General features: G+C 44.7%; 1 long non-coding RNA gene across 1 annotated transcript; it reads left to right on the forward strand.

Moving 5' to 3' along the window:
* The first annotated feature begins 8,557 nt into the window (after positions 1–8,557).
* LOC117838829 (uncharacterized) lies at positions 8,558–13,796 on the forward strand. Its single transcript, XR_004636728.2, has 3 exons — positions 8,558–9,346; positions 12,412–13,155; positions 13,226–13,796. It is a non-coding gene; the product is annotated as an uncharacterized lncRNA (long non-coding RNA).
* The last annotated feature ends 359 nt before the right edge of the window (positions 13,797–14,155 follow it).

Below are 14,155 nucleotides of genomic sequence, written 5' to 3' on the forward strand. Positions count from 1 at the left end.
TCCAAGTTCTGAAATTTGAAATAGTGCAATATAGAAAAATTAAAATGATTTATAATTTGAAATGAAAAAAAGTAGCTCTGAATCGTGTAAGGGAAGGTATGGAACCAGATTGGATTGGTCTCCTCTGCTCCTCCGACCCGCTTGTCTATTGCTCCCTTAGCTAGCTTCTTCAAGCTCCAGCCCCGGCAGGTTGGCCCATCCCTGTCCTTAATTACTCCATTTCATTTGCCGACATGTACCGTGCACCTCAAAATGTATATGCAGTTTTGCCATGAGAAAATTGGGGGCTGCATTGTACTAGGGCAGAAGGGGTCCAGGGAAATTAGAGCGGAGTTGAGGGACGTGTCTGCAAAAGGAGGAGAATGGTCCGGTCGCAAGTGGCCCAGCAGGCTGATGATTGGTTGGATTTTTCCTTTGTTTCCTTGTTGCTGAATTGAGCCGGAGTAGTAACAAGGGACGTTGAATGGATGAGTGAATGAGCTAGAGCTGTGACGTTTTGTTGCCTTGTTCTTGGAGGCTGGAGCCTCTGCCAGTGCCGCCGTGCCCCGTAGATACTTACAAGATACACAGCACCCGCCCGAAAAGGACGCGAGCGATGGAAGCATGGACGCCTCGCCGTCGAGCGTCGAGTCGAGAACCGGCCGGAGGAGATGGACCGACGCCGACGGGGAGGATAAAACAGATGGATGAGGTGACGGTGCCCGGACTATCGGAGCGGCGGAGGAGATGGAATGGAACTACCACGATGGAAGAAGGTGAGGCAGTGAGGCCCCATGCCTCGCATTGGCATTGGCATGGCGTCCATCCGCGCATGTGATACACGTACGGACTGACACTGCCCTGGATCGCAACAACCACCACACGAATGACACACCTACCTCGCTCGCCATTCGCCTGTTCCGCAGGCCTCGCACGTGCTACCAATGTTCGCTCACAGCGTGCCAACAGTGGGTCCATTCATTCAGGTGCTGGATGAATGGATCACTTAGTAGCACGCCGACAGCGCCTGCTGATAACAGTATGGTAGTAAGTTGGTAATGGTAACCACGGGTTTAACTCTCAGACTGTAATCAACCGACCAGATCGACTATTGCTGATGCTGTTTGCTCCCATCTCTTCTTCTCCACCGATCCATCAACAAATCAGCATTTTTCACTTGATTATATCTTGTTGACAAAGCAGTCAGCACCACGCGTTCATTACCCCTGCTTAAAGTATCTTTGATGATAAAGTAGGTTATAAACAAAATAAATGATAGTTACATATTTTTTTGAATATGAAGAATGGTTAAAATCACGATCAAAAGTTAATAATGATAAATATTTCAATACAGAGGTAGTAGCAAACTGCAACTAGAGCATACTTGTATCTATAAACCATATGACTCTCGGGTGCATTTTCTTCTTCGCTATTTACATTCCTGTTGAAATATGGAAAAAGAAGGGAAAGAGACAGCAACAAATTAACTGACGATCGATCTAGCAATTCATTTACGACCTCTCCTATATGGTTCAACTTGTCTAAACACCAGTATATATAAACGCTTTGATGATCGATGGTTGCCTTGTTGTCCTGATGCTCGTCACAAAGCAACAACCTTTCATAGAGATGTTTCAACTCCTTCGATGAGGCGTGCTAAATATCAGGTAGTGGTTTTACTAAGGTGCTAACCTTGGCTGATACTTCATATAAGTAGATTTCAGACATCATTAATTCTTCCCGAGATAATATTTTTCTACAAGGAGTGGTGATTCTACGTGAACTGAGGGTCAGAAAACAATATGGGGCAATACCCAAACTGTACTTTGAAAAACAACATATGACAAAGTCAAATAATGTAGTTTCTTAGGCCACTCTCAGTGGGAGTTTCGTAAAGAGTTTCATCAGCATTAATTTTTATGCCACATCAGTAATTTTGCTGACTTAGCAAGATCTTTATGAAGAAAGAGAGAATGGTGTTTCATGAAATGAGAGATGAGTTTTATCCCCATGAAACCCAGCATGCATAGTTACCAAGTTTGCAGTTACCCCCTCTGTCCCAGAATATAGCTACGTTTAGATTTTTTCAAAGTCAAACTTTTCAATTTTGACCATGAATAACGAAATAATCAAAAAGATTAATAATATAATAATGATGTTAGTAGATCTATCATGAAACAAACTATCATAATATGTAATATTTTTCATTGAAAGTAAATTATTTTTAGAGATATTCTTGGTCAAAGCTAAAAAGGTTTGACTTTGGAAAAACCTAAACGTAGCTAAATTTTGGGAGGGAGGGAGTAGATAACAGCGCAATGAAACTGTGCATTGAGACTGGCCTTCCATTGATGTGCATTGAGACCGGCCTTCCATTGACATCAGGGAGTGTGGATTAAAACAAATTAAAGGGTACTGGAGTGGGATTAAACATTAATGATTACTAGTACTCGGCCACATTGTAAAAGCAATCACCCCACTGGGCTCCACCAATTTGACCCTTTCTTGGCAATGCGGAGCCAATGTAGTCATTAAGAAAATTAGATACTTTAAGAAATGCAATCTTGACAATTTTTGGGTCTTCCACCAAAATAATCTCCGATAAAAGATTAGTGTGATCACACGGGATTCGCTATGTGCAAATGTTCTTTACTATGGCATGATGAACAAGCATATGGTTGACTTAGCTTAGCATGTAGTGGTCTAGTTTCTCTTTTTCTCGATGTACGGTTCCGTTTCCATATTGTAGAAACGCGTGAAATCGAGTAAACACATATTTAGAAGACTATTTGGAATCTGTCGTTAGCATGTGTGTTTAATTTGTAGCTTGTCATAAACATCATCATATCATATATGTAAAAAGGGAAAACACTTAACTATTTTGTTCCGTTTTGTTTCTAATCAACAACTTAGTCAAGATGTACACGCGCATAAGGTCGTGTTTACAGTACTCCCTCCGTTCAAAATTACTATTTGTTTTGACTTTTTTAATGTATAATTTTTGCTATGAATCTAGATACATACTATATCTAGGTGTACAACAAAGGCTATGTAAAAAAAGCTAAAATGAATAGTAATTTGGGACGGAAGGAGTATGGGCTTGTTCGCTTCAGCTTATTCAGCCGGCTTATCAGCCACCAAACAGTATTTTTTCTCTCACAATAAATCAGCCGTTTCAACTTTTCAGCCGGCTTATAAGCTGAAGTGAACAGGCTATTAAAAGAAAACGACAAGCAATGCAAGCCGGCAGCTAATTATTAATTGCACGGCGGCGTGGCTCAAGGATCGCGCACGTTTACCTCGTGTTCAATTTCTTCTGTTCATCGAGCGATCGATCGACTGCTACGTACAACGTACGGGATTCATGCACCTCCAGGTTCCATCCACATCCCCGTCACATCAGCTGAGGGACAAGCGGCGCTAGCTGGATTAGTGGAGTGGAATGCGAGTGGTGGAACCACTGCGGGGCCATCGCATTCGCATCTAGGCATCTACCTACCATTCTAAAGCAGCTGCCTCCCTGCTTATTATACTAACAGCCGTTGCTAGCTAGTTTCAGTGATCAGCAATTATCACGTGCTTAACTAAGCCCTTCGTCTTACTATTGTCTAGTGTTACACTACATATGTAGCTCATGCTTTGATGCTTGCATGATTCTTTGCTCCTTATTACTTTTTCCCCTGTTTTTTCTGTTTCCATGCGTTCCCTCTTTCATACGATCTCCCTTTTGTCAAGTTTAATTGTCAAAACAAAGCATCAGCTAGCATTCACCAGTCACTTTGATGCTTGCAGGGGTACTGCAATGCATGCACATGCACGAACCAAAGCGCTCCCTTGTCCGATCAGACATATGTTAGGTATAGTTGACTGACGTGCAAGTGTGGAGTGTCTGCTAAGTGTATAACGTTGGAATAAAGTAAGCTGCCGCCCAATACCATAAGGGGGTCTGGGATGAGCCTGATCCTCTACGTAACTGCAGAGGAACTCGTCCCACTGACGTGTGGATCCGACTACTTAGCAGCGAGTTATTTTGCAGTATTGCAGGGGAATCGTTTCCGAGAACCTTCTGCCTACTCCCTCTATCAGAATTATACGTTTCTGGCTATGTATCCGGACAACACCTTTTTTTTTTTATGGAAGGAGTAGCTTGTACCGGATGACACAATATATATATATACTATACATAGGAGTATGCATACATAATAGATAGACTGAATATACAAGAAGATGGGGGGAGCTAGCTACACGGCGCCGAACAAGCATTCAACTGTTTTGGAGGGGATTCCTACCTTACCTTATATTGCTGGGTAGTGTTACAGGTTGATTGGTTAAAAAATACTAGTTGGATTCAACTAGACGAGTTCTACTCTTATTGCTACGAGTACTTTTCCTAATCCTCGACTAGTTCCTGTCTTGCCACGTAGACTACATCGTCCTGCGTCATAGTCTCCATGTCAGATACGTCTCGGTGTCTAGCCCCATATTCAGGACTATCCAATCCTTGTGGTGGGCCCATAGATGTGTGCACGACAAGCTCCCGAGTATTTTTTTAGGTCAAATGTAGCAGTTCCGAGTACTTTTGTAGACCTCACTGACTAGTTCTGCTCCATCGGGTTGAGTCTTCAAAGGTACCCGAGCACTACCATGCGGCTAGAATGTGCTCAAGCCTCATTTATCTTTAGTCTTGTATCCTTCAACCTTAAATTCTATATGGAAGTGCAACGAAAGCCGCACTCCATATGGAATAGCCCCCGAGCCTTAGTTTGAATTGAAGAATCAGGCTGAGGGTCAATCTGTAATTTGCATCACTTTCCCAGTACACGAGTTCCACCAGTTCAGTCAACTGTCTAGTATATTTGTTCTGAGGCATCGCATGGGTAATAAGATCAATAGACGCGACAGTAGCCAGAGGAGTATGATGGTGACGCATTTGAACTGCTTCAAAGGCGTTATCCAGGTTTTGGATTGGTAAGTCTGCTGCAAGGTAGCGGCGGCGCTCTGTTCTTGCGGCGTTTCTTGCTCGTCGTCGAGTTCTTTGGGCTTTGGTTTCTTCTCCGACAACGTTGGTGGTGAGCTCATCCTGCGAGACATTATTCGGGAGACATTCAAGTCGCGGGTTTGTGTCCCGTTGCTCTTCTTCTTCGTCCTCTTGTCCAGTAATGAGAGCGAAGAGTTCTCATTCCAGGGAGTAGATTTCTAAGCTTGAAGTGGTGACCTCCGTGGTGCTGCCTTTCTCGTAGATGGGCGACAGAGGAGTTCCCTTCTGGTACGACAGGGTGTCAAGGTAGGCGATGAGGCGCGAATTGTCGTCCTTAGCGAGAGCAGGTGGCTTCATGTTGGACCAGTAGATGAATCTGTCTTGGGAAGTTGATGTGATTACCAGGCCTTGTTGTGGACATGATAAAGGAGTCTTCTCGTCCGGATCCGAGTAGTAGTCGAGGTCCTCGATTGCATCCGTATCGAATTGTGATCTGGATAGGGCTGCCTGATAAACAGTGGTCGCGTTGCAGAGTTCGAATGGGAATCGACTCTGGTGGTAATTCGACTCGCACGATAGTTTATGCGTCGGCTCGTGCAAGTCAATCTGACCAGCAGAAGAAGTCGAGTTGTACTCGGACTTGTCCCTCTAGCCTTTAACTAGGTCAGAAATTGAAAATTCGCCAAAATTCTCGACAAGATCTTCCAGAGTTTGGCGCTGGAGCTTCATGGTTTGCTGCTTCTTCTCTGGGGCCAGCGCAATGTGGCGGTGAAAATTTCCAACGCCACTTGCCATGGAAACCCAGGAGCCGAAGACGAACGTCACACCTTGCTTCAAATGCAATGATTGGCTTGATGATGACTTGTGCCATCGAGTTCGCCAATGGATTCCGACGAGTTCTCCTACCTGGCGCGCCAGCTGTTGGTGTTTAGACCCAGCAACCTACCGAGGGGGTGCTCAAGATAGTGTTTTGGTTAGTGAGGCTCATCGAGATCAGGAACTCGAAGGTAAACACAAATACACGATTTAAATAGGTTCGGACCGCTAGATTGCGTAATACCCTACGTCCCGTGTGTTGGTTGGATTGAATTGTTTTGGAGGGGATCCTGCCTCGCCTTATATAGTTGGGGGCAGGGCTACAGGCCGGTTGGTGAGTTTTACTCTTATTACAATAAGTAATTTCCTAATCCTCGACTAATTCCTATCTTTTCATGTAGACTATGCCGTCCTGCGCCATGATCTTCGTGTCAGATGTGTCCCGGTGTCCAGCCCTATATTTAGGACTGTCCAAACCTTCTGGTGGACCCATAGATGTATGTACGACAAATACATCCTTGTCTATTGACTTGTACATATGAGTTTATATTTGCTCTTTCAATTTATAATATGATTTCATATAAAAAGTCAATGAATAATAATTATAGATTAACATATTTATTTGTGATTTTATATGAAAAATGAAAAATAATATATGAATGTATAGATTATCCCATACCATTATTTTCAACGCATCATTTTCTTCCTTGTTAATTAATCTGCCTCTGTTCTTTTTCTTTTTAACGCATACGAAGTGCAAGCATTTCTTTCCTTGCCACAAGTTCCAAACTTATCCGTCCGCCCTTTTCTTTCCCATCTCTTCCGTCTCGCCATCCATCTCCTGATCTCTTTTCTCTCCCTCGCCGCATATCGCTTCATCCGGACCTGCTGCACTACTCCAGTATCATGCGCTGCTCTAACCTCGTACCCAGTTCCCTCGCTATCTCGCTCTAACCTCGCCACACCGCATATCCACCAGGCCTGCCTTGCCGTCTCACTTCGGCCCTGCCGCACCACTCCGTCTCCGCCGTGGCGGTCCCGCCCCATCTCCACCATGCCGGTGTCTGGCTGTGCGCACCGGCTCCGGCGCCGCCCTTCGCCACCGCGTGCTCTCCTCTGTTGGTGCCTGGCCGGCGGCCCCTTCTTCTGTTGTGCCGTGTCGAGCTGTGTCGGTTGGGAGGCTGGGTGGCATTTTTGTGTGAAAATTAAGCTAATTTCAGGGATATTTTGGTACAATCAATGCGACAGGGAGGGGAGGAGCGGTGGGGAGCCACATTTTCGGCTCCGCATGCAGTTCATTTTCTGGGGTGGCTTCGCTTGGCTTCAGCCCTGGAGCACTTTTCTACTGCGTAGCAGCAGAAACAGCTGGCAGGACGCGTAACATGCGGTGGGCGGCGCATCGCGCATGGTGTCGTCGCAACGCAGAGCTGCTGCTTCTTTTTTTTTTTTCCTCATCGGACGAATGGTTTGGTCCTGCCACCGGCGGTCTGCAGGTGGCTTGTCGCCTGCAGTTGCAGCGGCTACGCGCGACAGCAAATAAAAGTCCCGAAAGCAAGTCGCCGGCCTAGCTAATCCAGCAAACTGAGCTATATTATTAGAATTTCTTTTGAAAGGATACGAGACGCAATACTGCTCTCTTGCCCTTGGAAGCAACTACTGGAAGCAACTAATTAGACGCACTTGGTCTCGTGGATCTTATGATCTGTTTAGACGTGCTATTGCTAAAGTTTAGCAAGTGCTAAAATTAGCACTTCCACCTATTAACACTTCTGTTTGAAGACGTGACTAATAGATAGAGTTAAAGTTCATTAAATGTCAATTTTGCCTCTTTATCTCCTCACCTCCCCTTTCTCTCTCTCCTTTTTATCTTTTCACAAGCCATTAGCACCCATTAGCTCCTCCCCACTGGCTAATCTTTTCACTTTTTGGAGAGAGCAACCCTCCCGTTTCGATGGGCTAATGCATAAAAAGTGCTAAACTTTAACACTTTCACTCATTAGCACTTGGATCCAAACGTACCTTTAATTCTCTAGTTTCCCTAATCCAGCACACAACTATGGGCTCGGCCCAGTTTTTAACTCAGAGGTTGCCTAGCCAGACCCAACAATATTCTTGATAAAGATTGGGAAACAAGACACACTCACACACCACTACACCAGCTGACCAGCACCACTCTTAAAAAAAGAGAGGATGAAATTCATTTTTGACCTTTCAACTATCGCATGAGTTTGATTTGACCATTCAATTCTAGAATCGGGTAATTCTTGACCCTCCAACTGCCAACACCGTTCATGTTTGACAACCTACCTACTTTAAGTTTCGTTGATGTGGATGACACTTGGCATTGGAGCGCACATGTAAGCTCATTCTTCTCTCTTCTATCCTCTTTTTCTTTCTTCTCTCTCCTCCTTTCCTCTCTCCAGCCCCCTCGGTACGACCACGCAGCGGCCGTAGCTGCAGCAGCTCGCAGATGATGATATTATGCTATATTGCTATACATTTATATATACACTATATCTAGATATATAGTAAAATGTTGTAAATCTAAATTCAAAACGATCTGAGTATTATTTACTGATCTAAACCTCGTCCTAAAATATATACATTCCCATCGGGCAAAACCCTCCGTGTATCCATGCATGCGTCCACCAGCATGTGACACCAAGATCAAGTTGCCATCGCACAACCACTGCTGCTCCTGGTCCAGTGTACAACGGGGACGGACCCCATTCCATCAACAACAGCAAGGCTTTATTGTTTTTCGTCCCTGAGCATTGTGTGTGTGAGAGAGACCGGGAAGAGTCCAGCGAATTTGACAGGAATGAAGAAATACCGTCACTTTGTCCTAAACGCTCCTAGTTGCTCCGTCGAGTCCCGGGGAGAAACAAACAACCGAACCGACAGAGGCACAGAGCTGGTTGCTGACTCTATGATGAGTGGGCAGAGTGGCAGTTGCACAGTTCCCAGTGGGTGCGGTGCTCGGCGCAGCTCACTCCACGCATGCTATGGCCCATCTCTATCTCTTCTCTTCTCTACAGCTTCTCGTGGTCGCGGAGGAGGAGGACGACCTCGATCTCCTCCGGACGCCGCCTACGCCACCACGAACACGCCGGTGCCGTCCGCGAGGGAGGACGACCTCGATGCGGCGACGACAACCAAACAGGTCCCCCCATCCTCGCAGCATCGCCCCGCCCTCCGACCCAAGGATCCTCTACCGCGCTCCCCTAGGCACAAAGCCTCCACGCTCGGCGGATCTGCCCAGGCGGCGATTGGGTCTTCCTCGACGCGCGCTGGATCTTCGTTACCCCAGGCCAGCGCAGTTCCAGGGCAGAGAGCTTGGACAACCAAGCCTCTGATCGGATCGACTCCGGCAGGGGAGGAGCAGCGGTGGCGGTGGCGGAAGCACGGGCGGCGTACGAGGACATGACCTGAGCTCTTGTGTGTCGCTGCTCACCGTCGTCCTCGCCGCTCCCTGCGACGTCGTCGTCATGCGCACGACAAGCCTCAGATCGACGAAGAAACAGCCGCCGTCTTGCGCCTAACGCTCACCACCGCGTGGGAAGGAAGCTCTTGGTACGCCGCTGTCATCTCACTACTCCTGATTATTTGCCTACAGGGGATAATTTTACACCTTTCTGATGATAATATCTTTGTTTTTTCAGAATGTACTGTTACTGTATTCTATCAAAATATGAGTATTCCTTTAGTTATAACAAATGGATGCTGCTACCTGCTATGTTCTTCTTGCAAAATGAGAATCAAAGATTTATTCAGTCCCACCTGTAGGAACGAGTACAACTTTAGCTATGCCAAGGATATATGCAAGCTATATATATAAGTGAAGTTAACTTACAGCCAAAATGCTAATTAGCAGTTGCAGATTCTAGATTAATATTTACAACTTGGTTAGTATTCGTCAGGGAGGGAATATTTGTGACTGAAGCTTCGTACTCTTTTCAAAATGGCAGCCTGGCCATCTGCCGCCCCATCCCTCTCCGTCTGAAGCCCTGTAATTCTATCTTCCAGGCCCATCCAACCATTTGAGATAGGTGCTGAGATTTTGAGTTTCATAAAACTGGTTATTTGAGATAGGTTTCATGAGTTCCAATTGATATAAACATCAAATTCAAAGTTGCATTGAGGTTTACCATGATTGGTATATTCGAGTTTTGCAACTGGATTAAGGGTGCCTTTTGGTTGGGCTTTCCAACCTGCTTTTGCTTTTGCAAAAACCAAAAGCCGATCAAAGGGTTAAAAGCTCTATGTGTTTTTGCCCAAAAACTACTTTTGCTCTAGTACAAAATTAAAAGCACCTTCCCCTGCTTTCAAGTGCTTTTGGGGTAAAAAATTCCCCACCTGCCGCTGATTATGACGGTAACGATTCGTTTTTTGCCCCGATCTATTTCTCTCGACGCGTCCGTCCGCTCCTCCCCACATACCCTTCCGTCTCTTTGCGCACCGCCATCGGTGGCCCGTCGTCGCCGGTCGTCGTCCACCACCCTCGGTCGTCGGTCCGCTTCCCGCCGACCCGGCGCCCCCGGCCGCCCGCCACACCCCGTTCCCGGACGGCCACCGCCCGACACCCATCGACCCCGGCCGCCACCCCGTCGTCCCCGGTCGCCGGCCGCTGGCCAGCCGTCAGCCGCCCTCGGTCGCCAGTCCGCCTCCCGCCCTCGGTCACCGGTCCACCTCCTGCCGACCCCGGTCGCCAGCCCGTCGCCCCCGGCCGCCCACCACACCCCGCCCCCCGGACGGCCGCCGCACCCCGCCGCCCGTCGCCCCCAGTTGCCGGCCGCTGGCCAGCCGTCCGCTGCTCCCTGCTCATCCATCCATCTGGTAAGCCGCACTCCATGCTCGACCGAATCCTGGGCTTCCATTACTAGTGGAAAAAAATGCACTGGTGGTAGGAGGGCAAAGAAAAATCAAGGCCACCTGGATAAGAGCATTCGCACCGGTCATAGCAGTTCTCTATGCAATGACAACGGGGAGAAGAATCATGCTACCTTGCAGAAAAAATGTCATATTGTAGAAAGAATTCATACAGAATGTTTCATACTAAAATTTCATACCGTTACATGTGGCTAGGGATTGGGATTGGGTCATACAGAATTTCATACTAGAATTTCATACAGAATTCATACAGAATATCTAGGGATTGAGTCATGTAGAATGTTTCATACTAGAGTTTCAATTCCTACAAAACTACTTCCTGGGCATTTCATACTTTTGGCTAGGGATTGGGATTGGGTCATACAGAATTTCATACTAGAATTTCATACAGAATTCATACAGAATATCTAGGGATTGAGTCATGTAGAATGTTTCATACTAGAGTTTCAATTCCTACAAAACTACTTCCTGGGCATTTCATACTTCCTGTGCATTTTGTACTGTTACCTGTGGCCGCTCTTCATTACTCTTCACTGCATACTCACTACATGCAGCTACAGCTTTACAGAATTCTTATGATTTATTTTTGGTTGGCTGAAGAATGGGTGACAAGGTAGATTGGGGTGATGCTTTTTTAAGGCATTTGATTGATGCCTGCAAAGAAGAGATTGAAGCCGTGAATAGGCCGTTAGGAATTTTCACTACTACCGGTGGGAAGAATGTTGTTTCCAAGTTTGCAGAAAAATCCGGTGATAGGAGAAAAAAAAATAATTGAAGAACAAGTTAGATCTTCTGAAAAAGGAGTATTATTTATGGAGTTCAATAATTGTGCCACTGGTCTTGGATGGGATGATGCAAAACAAACTATTGACTGCTCAGAAGAATGGTGGAATGAACATCTTGCTATAAGAACTATGTTGCCATTTTAAATATATTCTTCCTATTCTTTGTTATTGGTTGCCTTGCTATTTTTTTTTAATTTTAAAGATGCAACAATCGTGAGAAAGGAATCAAATGCCAACATGTGAAGTTTCGAAAACAAGGACCCAAGTTCCTTGATGGCCTCCATATCTTGTTTGGCAAAGCATATGTCAGTGGATCTTTTGCATCCTATCATGGAGATATATCCTCCGATGAGGCAAGTCATGAGGATGTGGATGAGGTACCAAAACCTACACAGAAGGATATGACAATGAACCTAGGAAAAAGAACTTCCAGTGGTGTTGAAGAGAAGGATGAGAAGAGCCCATTCTTTCGTTTGTACAAGAACACTTGTTTGAAGATAGAAAATGCTGCAGAGAGGATCTCCACAAGTGTTGAAGCATCATCAGCTCCTCCAACCAACCTAGTTCCTACCATTGCAGAGACTATGAAGGTGGTGAAAGAATGTGGGGTACAAGAAGGAACTGCTCTAATGTATACAACCGCCTCCCTAATTGTTAAGCCTGAATTTAGGGAGCTCTTTAGTTCTCTAGAAACAATGAAAGAAAGGCTCGATTTGATTGAGAGGGAGCTAGAAAAGGAGGCGATGAAGCGTCACTGATTTGTTTCCATATTTGTCAAATTATTTTCTTGTCATATGTTACCCTATGTTGAACCAAAATAAGTTATCTTATGTTGAACCATAATTTGCTTGGAGATGTGAAACATTATTTATCTATTATTATTTGTTTATGTTGACATTCTTCATTTAGTATTGTCAAGAAAGTTGTTGTATTTAATTATTAATATACTAATGTCTCATGTAGATGGATGATAGATTGGGAGATGTAGCCAAAGGAGGACAAAAAAGACTACTACTGCTAGCTGAACTTGCACAGCATGCTGGTGCTATTGGAGAAATGGGCAACTTGTATACTGAACGGTATTTGCAAAAAGCTGAATATAGGGAAACGTCAGAAACTGGAATTCAATGGGTGATGAGGTGTATGTCACGTCCGAGGTATTTTTATAAGATGTTTCAGATGAGCACTGAGATTTTTGAGAAACTTCATGACTTGCTGGTCTCTACCTACGGATTTACATCAAGCAAGAATGTTTCATCTACTAAGTCATTGGCAATATTCTTGTGGATCGTCAGAGGACCACAATCTTTTTCACAAGCTGAAAATCGTTTCACACGGTCACTTTGGACAGTTCACATGAAGTTTCACGAAGTGTTGAAGTGTTTGCGTAAGTTAGATAAGGACATTAAGCCGAGAGATCCTACTTTTTCTATGGAGCATGAAAGGGTGAGAGAGGACCGTTTTTGGCCATACTTAAAGACGCAATTGGAGCAATAGATGGTTCACATGTTAAAGTGGTAGTGCTAGTGGATGAAGTGGTTAACCACACATGCCGTCATGGATATACATCTCAAAATATGCTAGCTATTTGTGACTTTGACATGAGGTTTACCTTCGCGGTTGCCGGGTGGCCGGGTTCTGCACATGACACACGTATCCTCAATCATGCATTGGTAAATTTTCCTTCATCTCCCGTGCCTCCTAAAGGTATATATGGTTCCTTCATCAAGTTAGCAATACTTGTATTATTATGTATCTTACTAACTTGGTTTTGTAGGAAAATATTATCTTGTGGACTCGGGTTACCCAAACCGAATTGGGTATCTTGCGCCTTTCAAAGGAAGCACGTACCATATACCAGAATTTCAGCAACGTTCAGGGCCTCCTCAAGGAAAGTACGAGATGTTCAATTTCTTGCATTCATCTCTTCGTAATGTCATTAAAAGGTCTTTTGGAGTCTTAAAGCAGAAGTGGCGTATTTTGAAGGGCATGCCACGTTTCTCACCTCGTACTCAGAAGCATATCATTATGGCTTGTCTTGCATTGCATAATTTTATCCGTGATAGCAATTTGTGTGATAAGGAGTTCAAGAGATGTGATGATGAGGAGGAGTACTTGGTACAACATACAAGTGGCACGAGACAAACACAAGGAGATGAGAGTGACGATGTGGAGAATGAGGATACCATGAATACCATTTGTACTAGAATAGCTGATGCTTTGGTTAGTGTGAGAGGAGGACAATAATGTTGAGGGATGGCATTATTGTATAAAAGTTTTGATGGATATTGTTCTATTTATGTGGACCAATCACTTTAATGGATGAAGAACATATAAAATTTATTTTTTTTCCTTTCTAAAATAGTTATTTACATGCGAATTAGTAAACACATTATTTTATTACGAGCAATTTGCCTATAAACACACCCACAGACCTTTAAGGGTATTACAGGTATTTCTTACACAGCTTACAGTTTCACAGCTCCTCTAACCAAACGGTCTTTTGCTTTTCCCACAACTGCTTTCTCACAGTTGCTTTTCCACAGCTCACAACAGCTTTTTCAAAAGCCACAGCCTAACCAAACGCACCCTAATATTTTTCTACCTTTAGATTTCTCAATACTGCATATAGAATATCATGGTTATTAGAGGGTTACATGGTGGTTGTTGAGATTGAGACATCAAAAGTATACCTTTTTAAATATGC

Source organism: Setaria viridis, chromosome 9, assembly GCF_005286985.2.
Source record: "Setaria viridis chromosome 9, Setaria_viridis_v4.0, whole genome shotgun sequence".
Classification (NCBI taxonomy): Eukaryota; Viridiplantae; Streptophyta; class Magnoliopsida; order Poales; family Poaceae; genus Setaria; species Setaria viridis.